This window comes from Canis lupus, chromosome 16 (genome assembly GCF_003254725.2).
Source record: "Canis lupus dingo isolate Sandy chromosome 16, ASM325472v2, whole genome shotgun sequence".
NCBI lineage: Eukaryota > Metazoa > Chordata > Mammalia > Carnivora > Canidae > Canis > Canis lupus.
Window position 1 is genome coordinate 45,953,278 of NC_064258.1, and position 19,068 is coordinate 45,972,345.

At 38.8% G+C, this 19,068-nt stretch overlaps 1 protein-coding gene across 7 annotated transcripts in view; it reads left to right on the plus strand.

Annotated features, from left to right (window-relative positions):
* The window catches only part of SORBS2 (sorbin and SH3 domain containing 2), a 214,648-nt gene that overhangs the window by 26,378 nt on the left and 169,202 nt on the right, over positions 1 to 19,068 (plus strand). For 4 of the 7 annotated variants that reach the window (XM_049095158.1, XM_049095161.1, XM_035700170.2 and 1 more), the window contains exon 2: positions 8,011 to 8,151. The gene's annotated coding sequence lies outside the window, so the exon portion shown is untranslated. The remainder of the gene's footprint in view (positions 1 to 8,010; positions 8,152 to 19,068) is intronic. The other 3 variants (XM_049095156.1, XM_035700171.2, XM_025471761.3) reach the window with 1 other exon arrangement.

Sequence of the window (19,068 nt, forward strand, 5' to 3'; positions counted from 1 at the left end):
CCAAAGCAGCACGGCCAATGCCATCCCCCAGCCTTCACCCCCTGCTCTGTAGCCCAAGCCACATGCAGCTGTCCTTCTCTCCCCTGTTGATATCATGTGTCCCTTTGCCAGAGAACAAGATTGCAAATCCCCCAGCATCTCAGTCAGTGACCAGTAATTCATTGTATGTTTATAACTAACAGACAACATGGGCAAGAGAAAGTGTTTCTTGGGGCGCCTGGGTGGTTCAGTCAGTTAAGCAACTGACTCTTGATTTTGGCTCAGGTCATGATCTCAGGGTTGTGAGATCAGCCCTGAGTCAGGCTCTGCACTGGGTGTGGAGCCTGCTTAGGACTCTCTCTCTCTCCCTCTCACTCTGCCGCTCCCAACTCCTTCTCTAAAAAAAAAAAAAAAAAAAAAAAAGAAAAAAGAAAGAAAGAAAGAAAGAAAGAAAGAAAGAAAGAAAGAGAAGAGAGAGAGAGAGAGAGAAAGAGCTTCAGCCAAAGGCATGACAATGGCCTGACTGGGTAGCCATTATTGGTATGAAACTTCATGTCCATCTACTCATAAACTACTAATCAATCAGATATGAGTCTCAGAGAACCAGATGGTGTAACCATATAGGAACACATAGACAAATATGTAATTCTCTCTCAACAACCCTAATCATTTTTACCAGAGACCTCAACTGAGTGAGTATGATTAATATCCCTACTAGAGTATTATTACATTCTGATAAAGGCCTAGCGATATGACGTGTGAGTGCAAGTAACTTGGTTTATTTCAAACCTATTTTAGAAGGTAAATGCAAATTATTAAGATAATAGAATATAGTGTATCCTGAAGGGGAAAAGAAGTGGAATCTGCCTCTTAAGACAGCTTTTAAACCAAATACGTAACTACAAAGTAATCTATTTCTGGGAACCCTTTTGGTTAGAAAGAGCTGCTTAATTAGAATACATAGTTTTTTGCTTTTTACAGGAGAAGATAGTTTTTATGCCACAGGTTCTGATAAGTGCACAGCAAAGATGGCATCATGCATTGCCTAATGCCTTCTGCAGAACCTACTGAATCATTTATTTACCAAATATACATTAAGCACTTAGTTTGTGCCAGGCACAAATACAATATGTATGTGGGAAATACAATGTGAAGGGTAAACTAGAGCCAACAGGCCAATGGAGGAGAAATACATTGATTGATCACAGAAATAAATGCAACTGAGGTTGACACTCAAGGAAATGAAGAATATGATTGTTCAAGAGTTAAAAACACATGACCTTGGGTGGCTCAGGGAAGCCTTCCTGAGGAAGGGGCGCTTTAGCTGAAGGGTGCACAGCATTAACTGCTGAGCAGGGAAGGTGTCCCAGAGAGAGAGAACGAACAGTGCACATAGAAGCCCTAAATGTGGCCCGTTCTAGGAACTGATGGGCCAGAGAGGCTACAAGAACGGGAACTGGAAGGTAGGTAGACAGAGGTAGGTGGAGATGTAAGAAAATCGTGCAGAGCTTTAAATAGGCCACTTTAAGAAGGCTTATCTTAAAGATTTTTATGCCATATTTAGCAACTGTTGCATATGCCTCAATTTCAATAGAATATAAATATCAAGAAAAGCTAAGTCATGGTTATATAAACAGCAGAGGTACTTTTTAAATATATGTGGGATTTAGGCAGCACGTATAAAACCAATAAAGCTTTACCTAGAAATCTGAGCTTTGACAGGTTCGAAGAAGTTATTCCTATAGAATCTCTTGCATTTGATAACAGTTCTTTAGCCATTCCTTACGATTTCCCGTTACTCGGTAAAGTCCAGCCCCAGATTGCATAATGGCACACTTGATGGCAAATCATCTCCTAAAAAGCATTTCCTTCACTTCAGTAACCAGGTAGTAGAAATAATTGAACGTATGATTTGACAGCTTTCACACAATGACACCTGCAGGTACAGATTATGATGAGGATTGCCAAAAGTAATTTATAGAAACCTGAGCAAAAGCACAGATGTTAGAGTTAAGACAGAGGGAGCCCGGGTTAATAGCCCAGTCCCTCTGCCTGTGTTTCAGAGCGCAAGCGTAGAGGGTTTGCATGCCTGGTCTAAAATCACTCAAGCTCGTGGGCTTGAGTTCCCCCCACAATGCATTTAATCCTGTTTAGCATTCAACGTACGGAAGTTCCTGCAGATGGCCTGGCTGACACTAAGTACATGATGCTACTGAGCATCATCGTGTCCATTGCATATGCTTTGTTTCATGTGGTTAAAACAGACCAGCGTGAAGGATGTTATTACACTTATTCGAGCCTTCATTTTGCATCCAACATGCCTGACCCATTCCTTTAATCAGCATTATCGGATTTCTATAGTCTCTGTAGTATGAGACTCTGACTGCCTTTTCAATACATCTTTGAAACTCATGCCAGTATTTCAGGCAGCCTTGCTGCCTCTCCCTAAGCACTAAAATATTTGACTAAGAGAATGATACATTGTTCTCCTGGAATATTAGACAATGCTACTCAACTGACAGGGGCCACAGAAGCCTTCAAACATTTTTATAGTACAACTTACTTTTCAAAGGACTTCAGGGGGAAAAAATGTAACCTAGAAAACAATATTCATGGGAAACTACATTCACTTCCTTCCTACTGAGATCCTCGCAAATAATAGGAAGTGACGAGGAATCAATTGAGAATTCTGAGTTCTCTTGGGAAAAAAAATTTAAACAACTCTCAAAGAAGCTTTCAAAATACATGTACTCAAGAATCACTCACATAAAAGTCCCTGAAAGTCATTGTGGTATCAAAAAAGTTACTAAATTTGACCCTATTTGGAAACCTGCGATTATTTTACCGTATTTTCATTGTTAAGCCAACAATAGCACTTACAGAGTGCCAGACTTTTCCACATTCTTTTCAGGCAACTCTTCTAATCCTCCCAACAACCCAATGAGGTCCTGTGACAGAGGAGGAAACTAAGGCACCGGGAGGTAAAGTAACAGGCCCAGGGTCACAGAAAAGTGGCAGGACCAGAATTCAAACCCAGACACCTGGCTCCAGACCCTCTGTTCTTAAGCCTTACACATTTATAAGGTGTTCTGAAACAACCAAATAATACAGGGAGAAGGGAAGCTGCAAATGGTCTCTGAATACAGAATTAGGAGTTTTAAATATCTCCAATGTGGGCCCACATTCTCCATTACAGGGAGGATTTTATTTTTCTGGAGCCCTCTGGAGCACACAAGGTTCCGGCGCCATCTGAAAAAGTGAGGAGTCATTTGGCAAACTGGGGAGGTTGTTCCAAATAAAGTGCTCACTTATTTAAAGGTGGAACAGAAGTGCACTGAAGAATAACAGAAGGTCTCTCTGCTCCAGAACACCCATCTTCCTCGGGGTTCTAGCAACAGAGAGTTCCATGACCTACCAAGATCCTCTGTGGAGATAGAGATATCCTGTAGGACAGTTTGGTCTGTATCAACTGTGTCTTAGCAAATATTGTTTTTGATTTGACCACTGCTTAGCTGAGAACAGTCTCAACTTTTATTGCACACAATGGAAAGGGAGAAAGAAATGTCCAGCTAAACTGACTTTCAACATTTCTGTTCATTTTTTCCCCTCCTCATCTCTGAAAGAGTATTCCAGATCGAGCCTCTGAAACCAATCCTGTCCTTGCTGAGAGTTTAAGAGACTCTGTTAACACAGCTGCTGGTCCCACTCATGACTTCCACCAGGTTTTTTCTAAGTAGGTCCTCATCTTATTTTTTTTGAGCCTGCCTTTCTGCTCATATAAAGCTTGGCTTCGTATTCTAGTTCCTCTGAGACCAGGGCTATGCTCTGCTTTTTCCAGTCTTCATCTGCAACTCCAAAGCTGGGGCAACTGGGGACTTCCGTCAGACTTGCAGAAGCCAGAAGGCTTCCTGCCCGTCTCCCCCTGCTGGCTGCAACACTCACCCAACTCCATCGCTGTGTGGTTTCCACCAACTCCAGCCTGTTCAAGTCTTGTTCTCCTCGCACCTGACAACCCCCAAACATCTGCCTCTCACTGCATCCCCCAGAACTTGTCTGGTTTCTGGATCCTGACAATTCTGCATCTGGTCTGAGGGCGCCACTGCCCACTAAACTCTCAGCGCTTGCTTTTACATTTGAATCACCATGGGGAGCTTTCTCCATATGTTAGATTTCAACCAGAGTAGTTAAAGCAAACTCTCTAGAGTGTACTGGCAGTGTCCTGGCATTTTAAACAATTTTCCAGATAAACCTCATGTTTACCCAGGAATGAGAGTCACTACTCTATATTAGTTTCTATCAAATTTCACTGTGCACACATATAACCTGGGGATGGTGTTAAAATGTACTCACTGATTCAGTAGGTATGGGTGAGGCCTGAGATTTCACATTTCCTACAAGATACCAAGTGATGACTTTGGCTTTTTTTATTTGTCTTTGTTTTTTAAAGATTTTATTTATTTATTTATTTGAGAGAGAGTGCAGAGAGACAGCATGAGTGGAGGGAGCAGGGTAGAAGGAGAGGGAGAAGCAGACTCCCCACTGAGCAGGGAGCTCAAAGAGAGGCTCCATCCTGGGGTCTTAGGATCATGACCTGAGCTGAAGGCAGATGCTTAACTGACTGAGCCACCCAGGTGTCTTCCAAGTGATGACTTTGATATTGGTCCATAGACCATTCTTTAAATAGCAAGGCTCAAGACCAGCAGTTCTCAAAGTGTGGTTAAGAATCACTTGGGGGGATCCCTGGGTGGCGCAGCGGTTTAGCGCCTGCCTTTGGCCCAGGGCGCGATCCTGAAGACCTGGGATCGAATCCCACGTCGGGCTCCCGGTGCGTGGAGTCTGCTTCTCCCTCTGCCTGTGTCTCTGCCTCTCTCTCTCTCTCTCTCTCTCTCTCTCTGTGACTATCATAAATAAATAAAAATTAAAAAAAAAAAAGAATCACTTGGGGACTTGTTAGAGATGCAAAATTTCAGGCCTCTCCCCCAAACTACTAAAACAGAAACTGAGGGTGGGATCTAGCAATCTGCGTTTTGACAGGTCTTCCAAGTAACTCCAATGTTCACTACAATTTGAGACCACTGGTCGAGATGACAGGACACCAACAGAAATATAATGCAAGCCACATATTTAATTTAAAATGTCCTAGGTGTCATTTTACAAAATGAAATCAAACAGGTAAAATTAATTTTACCAAAACAGCTTATTTAACCTACTATGCCTGAAATATTTTAACATATAGTCAACATAAAAATTAATATGATAGTTTATATTCTTTTTTTCATACTATGTTCAAAATCCAGTGTGCATTTTACAATTATATGACATCTCAGTTTTGACTAACCACATGTTGTGTTCAATAGCCCATGTATCCACCATATTGGACAGCCAAGTAGACTTACAACAGTGATAATAGTATTAATTTTTACTGAGTACATGCTATGTGTCAGGCATTACTGAATTAAGCATTTTATGTGCATTATTATATAAGCCCTATGGATTGGTGCTGTGGATTGGTATGGCTTCATCTCCACTTTACACAGGGGAGAAGTGATGTTAAAGTCCTATCTGGGGTTTCGCTGAGATAGGAAGCCCATTCCAATACAAGCATTACCCAATTATTTTAAATCATTTTATTTGTAAAAACAAAAATGAAAGGGAGAAAAAATAGAAATAAAATCATTAGTATTGGTACTATTAGTACAGTTGCTAAGACATGAGTCGCTTATAAAAGTCATAGTAGTTGGGTGAGTAGAGAAGTCCATACGTGCTACCCTCTAATTTTTAAAAATACGCGTGAAGTCCAACTTGCACTCTTCTGTGACATCAGATCTGTGGAGAGGTGCTAACTGGCAGGCTGTTTGGATAGTTGGGACCCCTGGGGAACAACGGGAGCTTGGTGAGTCATGTGGCTCATCCTAAATGGAAGCAGCTAGCAGGGTCGGAGCCTGTCCCCTCAAGACTATGACAAAAAATGACTCTAACAATATTTAAACGTGAGGCAACAGGCTTCTCTCAGTGTTGGTGTAGAAAGAGTGCAGTTTGGAATTTAAAGGTAATGGTTGACCTAGTAGTCTTCGTTTTATTAACTTTGACAGTTTCCCAAGGATGACCAGTTTTAACATGTATTCTTCTTTTCATTATAAATGACTATATGGAGGAAAAAGTTAAAACTGTTAAAAAAAAAAAAAAGAATTTCTATCTGAGGAAAAAGTTAAAACTGTTAAAAAAAAAAATAAGGAATTTCTATCTTAGGGTAGAATTTGCCAGAATCACCATCTATCATTTTGACCAAGTAAGTATCCTTTTTCTAAACTGGCAAGCATTTAAGATACACTAAAATGTGACCATTTAAAATAAATGAACAGAAAAATAGATGATTCTATAGACATTTTCCAAAACTCTACTATACGCTTTTAAGATAATCTTATTTTAAAATTTTGATTAGATATTTCAAACTTACGTTATAGTTCTTCTTTATTTAAATTTAAGATAGAAATAACTACATTTTAATTTAATTTAATTTTAGTAAAAATGGAAGATAGTTGAAGGAGCTCCCTATTTTATCACAACTCTTTTTTTTTTTAATCTATCACACATTAGCCTCCGTATTTTCAATAATCGGTTCCAGTGTCTTTCTTTAATCACAAAGAAACAATTGGATCTGATCTGAGCATCTAGTAACCAACCTTCAGAACATTCATTATAAAATGCATACAGGTGATTTTCACACTGGACGAAGGATCAGAGAATCTTCTCCTGCTTCCTCTTAGCTCTCAGCAGTACCTTCTCTCTACCTAAGCATTTTCTATGTGACTAGAGCAGGGAGATGAAAGAGTTCAGGGATTTCATCTACATGGATTAAAGGCTTTTAAGAAAATACTTAATATATTTCCTCAGGTAGGAAGTAACGAATTTTCCTTCTAAGGGCTGTTGTAAAAGGCACAGTAATGCCACAGAAGCAGAAGTTGGTCTGACGACCACCCATAGTATCTTCCTTCAGTCAGAGTAGAAAGAAATCCTGATCTCTAGTTGCTCTGCCTTGAAGAGTCTCCTCCTGTGAAAAAGAGGTTGTAAAAGATTATAACAAATTCTCTTTATTCTTTATTCTCACTGCCTCTGTGTGCTGTAAACCCTCTGAGGCAAGGCCACTGTTTTGCTCGCTACTGTATTCTCAGGATGTGTGGCATATGGGAGGCTCAGATGTACTTGCCACATAAATTGCTGAATGAATGAATGAATGAATGAACAGAACTTCCAGATCTTCATTTATAATTCTAGAGACAAAGTGAAAGCTCAAAGTCTGCTAGTCGTTGTTGGCGACCCAATCTGAATAACTTCTTTGGAGGCAGAAGCAGGGGATCCGTGTCTGTCTGCATCATGTCACTGAATGGTCCCCAGTCTCTGCCAACAGATAAGAAATGTCAACAGCTTAAGCCAGTAGCTTTCAAAAATAGCCTAGTCGATGAAACTGGAAATTTAGGTGCGTGCTAGAAATAAACCATTTGTCTTCCCGTCTTAAGGAGGATAGGGTGAGAACAGATACTCCTCAGAGAGACCTAAAATATTTTTTAAGACCCATCTAAGCAAGTGACTATCAGAAGAAACATCTTGCCTCTCAAGGAGGCATAGACAGACCATCCTCTGTTCAACAGGTCAGGTAAGTCATTCTGAAAACTTGAGGATTATGGCAAGGCACTGTGTTGCTTTAAGACTTCAAGATTTTTTTTTTTTTTTTTTTTTTTTTGGTTGTCATTTGCAGTGGTGCTGGCAGTTTTCCTCAAAATTTAAATGAGTGGTTGTACAGTGAACCAAGTTGTTGTGGGTTTCCTGGTGTGTGCCCCCCCCACCACGTGGGGCAAGGGGGAGGGAGGTGGCCACTCAGGCGCGGCTTTTTCATCCCTTTGCAGACAACTCCGGCTGCTGTGAATGCTGAAAATAGCTCAAATGCTCTCAGAACAGTAGCACCACCCAGCAGCTGGGATTCTTTCCCTCTCTCATTTGCCTTCTCTCTTGCGTTTTTTTTTCCCCCTTCAGACCCTTGGATTGGACTTAATCTTAAACTTCTGGAGTTCAAGACCTTTTAAAAAGGGCTAAATAAACAATCTCTACATGTAAAAGGCCACTGACTCCTACTTCCTCTGTTTAGAGCAACTGTTGAACCCCGGCTGCCTGTAGGTAAGACTTTTTTATTCTGGAATTCTCTCATTGGTTCATCATATGTTTATGACGGATGTCTTTTCAATAACTCATTTCTAGTGAACATCAGTGGGGGTTTGCCAGCGATTTCCAGGTAAATACGGTGTTCTGGAATACAGCAGTGGCATCTGGGCATTTTTGTGGCTGTACTTTTAAACTTTGCTCAGAGCTCTGTCATGTTGACCCACAATACACACTCGCCTGTGACTGAGCCACATCCAAACTCTAATTAACCTGATTGCCGACAGTGAGAGGGGCTTCCAGACATCATAATTTTGTTGTTTAGACTGTTTAGTTATTTTTGACTTTCTAAGGGCACTGAAAAAAAAAAAGGGAAAAAAAAAAGAGTTAGCACCTGAGCAAAGAAAATGTTAGCAATTGGTCTTTTAGGACAATGAGACAGCTCTATTTTATTTTATTCTTTCGTCTCTGGTTTGTTCTTTGTGAGTGTGGAATTAGAACAGGTTTTTTTTATTTGTGTGTGTCGTTTATTTTATGTTCCTAGCACCATTCAGGTGACAGTTTTGCAAATGCCTTACCTAGCCGAAGGTCTCTTGCTGGCAGGTCTGTCTGTAAGGGGACAGTACAATATTTGGGTGAGTTTTCTGCACTTCTCTCCTCCTTCCTTGTGCTCAAGCTTGACATTTTGCAAAGTACTTTGATCTGTGGACTTTAACCACAAACACAGCATTTACTTTGATTGTGGGTATTTACTATGTTCAGTAAAAAGTCTTTTGTTGTTGTTGTTTGCTTAATGCTTTGATACCATTTCCTTTCAATAATCCACTGGGCTTCGGGTTTCCTCATTGATGATGTCTTAGGTTTGACTTGTATAGGAACCCCCAACTCAAAGAAAAAGACTTTTTTTTTTTTATGGCCAAGTCTCTCATTGTGTAGACTTTATGACAACTCTCTGCCCCTGCCCTGCACACAGATGTGTGTGAAAGCAGCGAAGGACAGTGCACACAGCCCGAATCTATCAACCCCTCCCTTGAGTGCCCTGTTGCCTCAGAATTACAGGGTGCCTTGGGGCCTAATGTTGCTTTTTTAACATGGACACTAACATCCTTGGAATTTAAAGATTCTTGTCTCCAAAGAAGTTTATTGGTATTTCAGACCACATGTCAAAAGAAAATACGCATTTTAAACCCACTGTGATCTTCTGGATAACTTTAAAATATATATATATATATATATATATATATATATATATACACATATATAAAACAAGAAGAAAAAATTAAAAGAAAGAAAAAAAACTGCTCAATGAGGGATAAGAAATTTTTCTAGAAAAGTGCATTTCCTAAAAAATAGACCAAGTGGAGCACTTTCTTTCCATTCGGTTGACTTTTAAATGCTCTCTTTACTTTAAAGAAAATTCATGTGTTTGTTACACTGATTTGTTATTTTTCAAAGTCCTCTGCTAGAGGCTGAGCTTGGCATACCCTGGCACACTGGCCCTGCCTGTTGTGTTGCAGGGTAGGAGTAGAATGAGCCTAATCCTGTCAGGAGACTGTTCCAGTCCCAGCCAAGGACTGGGGCTCCTTACAGCTGACACAATCTGCTCTCTGTACTCTGCACCTTGCTAAGAAAAAGGAAGCAAGTGGCCAGTAGGACGAGTTTTCAGGGGGCGGAGCTCTGGAGAACACTGTGGGAGAGGCCCCTCCACATTAGGCATAGATGCAACATAACCTCTAGAATTTGAATTTAGTGGGAAAACCCAGGGGTGTTCAGTCAGCCTCTTCTTTTAATTTCCAAAAGTCGGACGTTGAATTGCTACCTCTTCCTTTCCAAATCTGCATTCTAAGGAGCGTAGTCATCATTTCGTTTCTGCGTACAGCCAAAATTTTAAATCCTCTGGTTATTTTGAGCACGTGCTTCACAGCTTCCTGGGGCGTTTGGGGGCCTAGAATTTTCTCCCCTTTAGTACTGGGAAGTCTTGATTTGGCATAGCGGAGTGCAAATGAATTGCTGAAGCAATACAAGTTTAGTTGCAGGATCCAGTGGTGCCAAGATGAAATGGGTTTGGAAGATGACAGCCCTTCTGTTCTCCAGGAAGCCATCTTTTCTCGGTTTTGTCATTGTGGCGGAGTTGGTTGGTCTGTTTCTTTGTTTCCCTTCACCCTTAATTTTACTCTGAAACTTTGGATTTGTTTGGATGTGAAACTCAAGGTGAGACCCAGCCAAAGCCAACTGAGTTCCACACAGGTTCCACATGAAAGAAGTATTAGGCCCAGCCTCGCTCGAAACTTGGCCCGCGTTGTACCAAAAGTTTCATGAATGTCAGTGAGTCCGGATTTGAAACATAATCCAAAACCCGGTGACTTCTGGCGACTTTGAGGCTTTCTTGTGTAAGTGCAGAATCTGTCAAACAAGGGCATCTCTTATTTTCATATCTTCTACTGTAACTTCATGTGTCCGCACATTTTTTTCCAATAAACTCTTCATTTGTCCTGTGATATTTTAAGGCCAAGTTCAGTCCTAATATGAATTTTTATAGCTGTGGTATTTAAACATTGGCAAATAGAAGTCTGCATTTTAAATTCCAACACAGTCTGAACCACAGTGGTGTGAACATGTTGGTATAATTCAGCTGAAGGAAGGAAGTCCCAGGAGAGTCATGGAATGTCTTTCTTTGCTTAAATATACCTCTGTGCTCGTGAGGAACAAACAGTAACATTTTGTCCAGGTCTATCCGTTTGACAGTATGCCTTTTGTTCCCCCTCCAAAGGTGGTGTCAAATATATTGGTGGAAAAATAATAAACTTCCAGATATTTTTTTCCACCAGCTCAACTGATACACTCCTAGGGAACATTGTAAGCATTGAGAAGTTCAGTACTATTACTTGTAATGTAACATATACTGAAAATAAAGGAGTACTCAGCAGAGTTAATTTCCTTCAGAAAAGCTGGCTGACCTAGAGCTGATGTGTATTAACAGTCAGATGGCACAGGGCTGTGAAGGGTTGTGTGTCTGTGAGTGTGTGTGTGTGTGTGTGTGTGTGTGCGCTGATTGGGGAAATCGGGGATACAGAGGAACAGGGAATTTGTGAGCTTTGTTCAGCGAATCTGTCACATCTAAAACAAAAAATAGTCAAGCTCCTGATCTAAAAAATTTTCCTTTCTTTTGTTGACCTTACGTATTGGCCAAACATTGAATTTGGGGAGGGGGAGGCATATTATTTTTCTCATTAAAGACACCAAGGATTACATTCTGATCATTAGGATTCCAGAAGTGGTGAATAATCCCTGATAAAGATATGACCGATTAGGAGACCGACGTCGTTGTAGATGAACTTGCATAAGCCAGTCTCAGAAAGATGTTCATGCTACTGTGATATTACAGGTGGTTGTCGTAGTTGATGTCTCTTTATTAGTTGGAGGATTTCTGAAGTCATTTGAGGGCTTTTCATAAAAATAAATGTGTGACCTCCCTAAAGATTTAGTTCAACTAAATTTAGTGAGGTTTATGGTTATTCATTATAAAATGAAATTACCATCAAAAACTTCATTTTGAAAATTTTATAATCTTATCCTTAATATAATAGAGTGTTTTATTAAAGATACAGTTTGCATTTTTATCAGGTGATCTACAAAATGACTGTGATTGATCCCATACTGAATAAGGCATTTGAAAAGCTGATAATAACAAAACTTGGGGGTCATGTGTAGGAGCTGCATTTTAACACTGATTTCACTATTCATAATGTACCATATCTGATTTTGTAATCCCAAAACTAATACAAGAGAGCAGAGGAAAGAAAGATGCTCAAATGGGATTGTAAAGGAAATGGGAGAAAACAATTCAGGACCATCCTACTAGAGGGTTCTCCCTAAATATATCATAGTACAAAGAGTTTGATATTTCAAAAACTATCATCCATTAAAAAATAGAAAAAGGGAAAGGGTAAAAATATCAGGCTGAAAATAAACATCAAATTTGTATATATGCAAATGTTTCTTTAAATCATGAAAGGACCTTCTTCCAAGAATGATCTCACTAGGGCCGCCCAGGTGACTCAGTAGGTTGAATTTCTGCCCTTGGCTCAGGTTATGATCTCAGGGTCCTGAAAACGTGCCCCACATCAGGCTCCCTGTTCAGCCAGGAGTCTGCTTCTCCCTCTAACTTCTCCCCACTATGCCCCCACTTGTGCACTCTCTCTCTCAAATAAATAAATCAAATCTTTTAAAAAATGATCTCACTAGTCATTAAAAAACACAAAACTCAGTCACTTAAAAATCTTCTCTTGTGCTTACTTTATTGTCAGAAAAATGGAGTCCATGTAGTATTTAAGGAATATATTTAATATAGCCCATATTTATAATATTACATTAGGTTTTTTTTTTTTTAGTGTCAGTGATAGATATCAGTGGTAGGTACCATATCAGACCATGATGACACAATAGGGTGCCCCTCCCCCGCCATAGGCCGAAGAGGGTTATTTACCTTAAGCAGCTAAAACAATCATTTCAAGAAAGTCATCATTCTCCAACAAATTTTTTATTTCTTATTTGGATATTATAATTTTCTGTGACATAAGAAGTAGGGCTTTAAATCATGCTTTAATAATTATAATACCAAAACACCACAAAGATCTTAAGGCTTTCTCCTACTTATCAAGGATGTGTGGCAATTCTTGTAGGTTTAAATCCAAAGACTGCCATCTGGGAATAGTCAAGTCTCTTTAATACCACTCTTATCCGGAGCTTTATCCTGGGGGATCATAGGGTAGGAGACCTCAGTAACCCTCTAAACCACTCCTGTACCTATTAGGAAGTGCAGCCCCCTTGGGCCACTGGCTAGAGTCAGGATGGAGATGGGAGAAGGAGATCCCTTTCCTCTATACTTGGGTAGAAGGCCTTTTCTGAGTGTCTTGGTTCTCTTTTTTCTTTTTTCATGGCTCTTCTTTATTATTTCCCCTTCTCTTTTTCCAGGAGAAACAAAGGTCTTCCCTGCACATTTTGCCATTCTTGAGTTGTTGGAGGAGTAAAAAGTCCAAGGGAGTTAGCTCTGGGGGGCTATGAGATTCATACACATACAAAGCTAGCCCATGGCCGCCTGAGTTAGGACAGTATTTGCATGTGTGCCACAGGTAGAGCTATATTTAGTAACTGTTGAATAATTCATACTAGGATAAAAATAAAGTAGATATGAGGGAAGCCTCTCAGGTCAAAACAAAATATCTACTTTTTTAACCAAACTTTTTATTTTGGAACAGTTTTAAGTTTGCAGAAAAACTGTGAAGATGGGACCGGAGTTCCCATATACCCCATACCAAGTTTCTCCTATTATTAACATCTGACATTAATATGGTAACTTTGTTACAATTAGTGGACAATATTGATACATCATTAACTTGAGTTAATATTCTTACTTCCTTAGTTTATACCTCATGTCCTTCTTCGGTTCCAGGATCCTATCCAGAGTACTATATTACATTCAGTCCTCATGTTTTCTTAGATTCCTCTTAGCTATGATAGTTTATTACCCTTTCCTTGTGTTTGATGACTTTGATCAGGAGTATTGGTCAGGTATATTGTAGAACAACTTTCTATTGGAATTTATCCAATGTTTTTCTCATGATTGGACCGGGGTTACAGGTTATTGGGAAGAAGGCCACAGAGGTAAGGTGCCATTCTCATCACGTCATATCGAGGGCACATACTATCAACATGAGGTGTCACTGTTGATGTTGGCCTTGATCACCTGGCTGAGGGAGTGTCTGTCAGGTTTCTCCACTGTAATGTGACTCTTTCTCCCTCTTACCTAACTGTGCTCTTCTGGAGGCAGTAACTTCCTGCAGCTCACACTTAATGAGTAGAGGGTTATACTCCTCTTCTTGATGGAGTATCTGCATAAATTATTTGGAATTCTACATGGGGTAGAATTCTATTCTTCCCAGCTTATTTAAATTCAATCATTCATATCAGTATGAATACATGGATATGTATTCCATGTCTGCATTAAAATCTGATACTACCTAAGTAAAATAGCTGCTCAAACTGTTGTGCAAATGGCTCCAGTGGTAGCCATGGGCAACCCTTTCACTAAGCTGCTATGGCCTTTAACATAGTCCCATCATTGTGAGGAATTTTTCCCTGGTACTACAAGAGGCTTCAGGCTCATTGTATATATTTCCTGTCCCAGTCCTAGAATCAGCCACTTCTTCAAGGAGCTCTAGATCCTTTTATTGAAGAATGTTATAAAAGACCAGAGCGTCTATTTTAACTTTCAAATGTGACCCTATCAGCCACTTACTTTTTCACTTGAAGAAAATGTCCTTTTTGTTTATGGATTTTCAGTCTATAACTGGTAATAACTTGATACGTATGTAAGGATAGCCTTTCTTGATTTTTTAGACTAATAGAACACATGCTGCCCTTACATATTCACCTTTCTGAATTGGAAAGGTGATTTGGAAACAAATTGAATCCAGTATGATCAAATTTGTACTTTATTGTTAGTTTTGGTGGTAAACTGGAAGTCTTAGATATGGTCTTCAAGTCTTTTTTTTTTAAGATTTTATTTATTTATTCATGATAGTCACAGAGAGAGAGAGAGAGAGAGAGAGAGAGAGAGAGAGAGGCAGAGACATAGGCAGAGGGAGAAACAGGCTCCATGCAGGGAGCCCGATGTGGGATTCGATCCCGGGTCTCCAGGATCGCGCCCTGGGCCAAAGGCAGGCGCCAAACCACTGCACCACCCAGGGATCCCTGGTCTTCAAGTCTTAAAGGCACTATTTAAAGGTAGAAATCAGGAGCACCTGGGTGGCTCAGTGGCTGAGCATCTGCCTTTGGCTCAGGTCATGATCCCAGGGTCCTGGGATCAAGTCCTGCATTGGGCTCCCCATAGGGAGCCTGCTTCTCCCTCTGCCTATGTCTCTGCTTCTCTCTGTGTGTGTCTCTCATGAATAAATAAATAAAATCTTTTTAAAAATAAAAATAAGGGTAGAAATTGTTTCTTCCTTAAATAGGTGTAAGAACACCTTACATTATTTAAAATATGATCAATCAAGATCATTAAATGAATGTGCAACTAATCATGCCAAGCCTTGCCACTAACCATGTTCAAGGAGCTGTGCCACATGCAGCTTAACAGTCTCCCAGAAGACTTGGACAACACAGCTAGTGAACATGCATCAGAAGATAGGCAATGGGGATCCCTGGGTGGCGCAGCAGTTTGGCGCCTGCCTTTGGCCCAGGGCGCGATCCTGGAGACCCGGGATCGAATCCCACATCGGGCTCCCGGTGCATGGAGCCTGCTTCTCCCTCTGCCTGTGTCTCTGCCTCTCTCTCTCTCACTGTGTGCCTATCATAAATAAATTTAAAAAAATTAAAAAAAAAAGAAGATAGGCAATGCAGAGGTCCATAGTGCCATGGGAGTACAGAGTTAGGACTGAGAATCAGGCTTTGATAGTACTAGAAAATCAGAGGGACTATCACAGAGGGAAGAGCTGTATTTGAATGGAATCCTTGGTTCAGATGAAAGAGCATTCAGGTAGAAGATTGTGAATAAAGACTTAGAGGAGAGAAAACTCAGTAGACCAAGAATATCCATAAATTTGGTATGCAAAAACTTAGGTATGACAGGAGACCCCTGGAAAGGTATATTGAGTTAGCGTTCATTGGTTGAGAAGAAAATTTTTACAGTTAGGTCCATATGTTAGTACTATGCTGTCCAGTGTTCAAGATGATTAGGGAGATAAGCATAGAGCAGACATTATTAGCAGATTAAGAAGGGGGCAAAGTAGAAATAAGAAAAGGAGATCAGCTGCCATACAGCATGAACCATCAGGACTGTTCCATACTGCCATCTTCAACTAGACTTTGCCCTAGAAACTGAAAGTCTACCTGCAAAATGATTGCGCCTATAACTTTATTTAATATTCAGTATTATCAGAGATAATAGGTTGTCTGTTTATTGTTTCACCAAATGCATAGCTATTTCATATTCAATAATTACTTTGATTTGCTTGATTGTGCATTTTAATCGAGGGTGGTATTACTATTAATATGGGGTTGGTCATGCAGGCATTATGTTCACCAGTGTTTACATGAGGACCCTGACACCCAGGTAAGTTGTGGTATCATCCATTTTATGTCCCTAGTAAATAGCAAATGGTAGATTGACTTTCATGCCATGATTTTTCAAAGTGTGCCATTCTACCCAGTTGTAAAATACAAACATATAAAGTAGGTTAGAAATAATAGTCAAAGAATAATAGGAAAATGATTAGTTCATGTGGTGCCTGGATAGATCAGTCAGTTAAGCATCCAACTCTTGATTTTGGCTCAGGTCATGGGATCAAGCCCTGCATTGGGCTCCACACTGGACACGGAGCCTGGTTGAGATTTTCTTCCTTCCTCTTCCTCTGCCCACCCCACCACCAATTCATGTGTGCTCTCTCTCTCTCTCTAAAAAAAAAGAAGAAAGATAGAAAGAAAGAAGAAAGAATAAAGAAAAGAAAAAGAAAGAAAGAAAGAAAGAAAGAAAGAAAGAAAGAAAGAAAGAAAGAAAGAAAGAAAGAAAATGATTAGCCCAAGCAATGAGGGAGGTATTTCTGAATTATAACAAATTTTGACTTTCTGTACTTAACTGAGAAAAAAAACATAAACAAAAAAGGGGTGAAGATTACAGAGAAAGATATTATTGTGCCAATGATATAATGAACCAAAGGTTATGACTAGGCTGATAGAAACAAGATACAGGGTGATAATAATAATAATAATAATAATAATAATAATAATGTTTAGAAATTTGACACAGTTTAAGAAAAATAATGTATTCTCTTATAAAGGGTCAATTAAGTATTCAAAAGGATAGAATAGAAATATTAGTCTCTTGTTCTAAATCTAAATTTGGGCCTGAAAAAAGAAACTGAATTGAGTTCAATGGAAAAACACATGTACAGCATGTGTTTTTATGGCATTATATTTTGATTACTTTGACTTGTTGCATATCCTAGTCCAAGTACAACTTTGAATTAGTTTAATTCTAGTGCAGCCACTGCTCTTGACATGCATTCAGCTCAGTGGTACTTCTCTTGTTCAATTTTGCCAACCTAAGAAATTTAGTTGGTTTTGAATATAACACTCCAAATAGTGTTCAGAAGTTTTGTGTTTGTTTGAACTGACCATTTAAATATTTTAAAACTGCAGCATTCAACTTTTAGAGCAAATTCTTACTATTAAAAACAACCCAAGAATGTTGAAAAAGTTACATGTGGATACGTTTTAAGTGAACTTAATGAACATGTGACCAAATACAGTGAAAGTATTCACTCTTTATAAATTGTTATTATACTGAGATTAAAACGCAACCAAATACAGTTAAGAAATGTACTTTTGATCTAAGATCAAAAATGTTTTCTATATTTATCTTTTTTACTATGAAAGTATTCACTCTTTTAAGAAATTGTTATTATGCTGAGATTAAGACGCAACCAAATGCAGTTAAGAAATGTACTTTTGATCTAAGATCAAAAATGTTTTCTAAAAAAATGTTTTCTATTCTACATTTATCTTTTTTACTAGGAAAGTATTCACTCTTTAAAAAATTGTTATTATACTGAAACTAAGACCATGGTTAAGAATGGAAAATTATCCAATAACAAATATGGCTATCTAAATGTGCAATTATATTAGAAACACCATCCTGTGGTAGCAGCAGAGCCAATTGTTTAGAAGGTATGGCCTGGCATCTGATTGACCTTCATGTACAATCTGTGAACAGTGAGCCTATATAGAAAGATTTAGCAGTGGACTGTTGGAGACAAATAAAGAAATTTTGTGCTAATTCAAGAAGGGTGTTAAATGTCAAACTAAGAGATCCATGTCTAATTCTCAAGGAAGAAGTAGTTATTGTCCTTGACTATACATAGCGATAAAATGCTAACTTTTGGAGAAGTATATAGCTTCCAGAGTATCACCTCTTAGTGACTGAGTTTAAATAAGAAATCAAATTGCACACTATAAAGCTCATTTTATAATTTAGAATATGAATTGTTTTATATTTCTATTCATTTAACTAAAATAGAATTTTAGATAAACTATTTGAAATATAAATTATTTACATATAACATAAATTTTAACATGTTGCTTTTATATAACAATGCAATTATTTATAAGTTGTTTACTATTAAAATCAATAGTTAACCATTACTATTTCTGCCAAGAAGTTAAATCATTGAAATTTTCATTTTCTAGCAAATATAATTATTTTCAGTCACAGCAGAATAAAACTAAAGGTAGAATAAACAAGTTTCTGAACTTTGCATTGATAACACAGAAGACTGTGGCTTATGATAAACTTCAAAAATAAGAAAAATAAAAACTGAGTGAAAAAGCAAATTCAGTAGGCATTGGATGATTTTTCATGGAAAGAATAATGAAAGTTGCCTTTTACAAAAAAAGTAATTTTTAAGGTAATTACTGGTCTTCAATACAAAATACATTTTATTTTAACATGTGTTTGAGCAACTTTAAAAATTAATGAATATATTTCATGTTCCAAAATTAACACAGAGTTGAGACTCAAGCTTTGTCTCACAGGGGAAGATCCATCACTTACTAACCATAGCTTGTGTAAAAACGTGTAAAAACTTGTCTAGAAACAAAGTGATAATTTCTTTGCTGAGGTGAGAAAACGTGATTGCAGTGAGATTTTTATCTTCTTTACAACACTTTATCTATTTTAGATATTGAAATTAAACAAAAAGCATTGAGAGTTAAAAGTCATTTGTGCCCACATCAGAATTTTATATATTCACATGTATCCTTTTTCTAATCTATAATCTGAATGACTGGGCAGCCTGGGTGGCTCAGCAGTTTAGCACTGCCTTCAGCCCAGGGCCTGATCCTGGAGACCCGGGATCAAGTCCCACGTAGGGCTTCCTG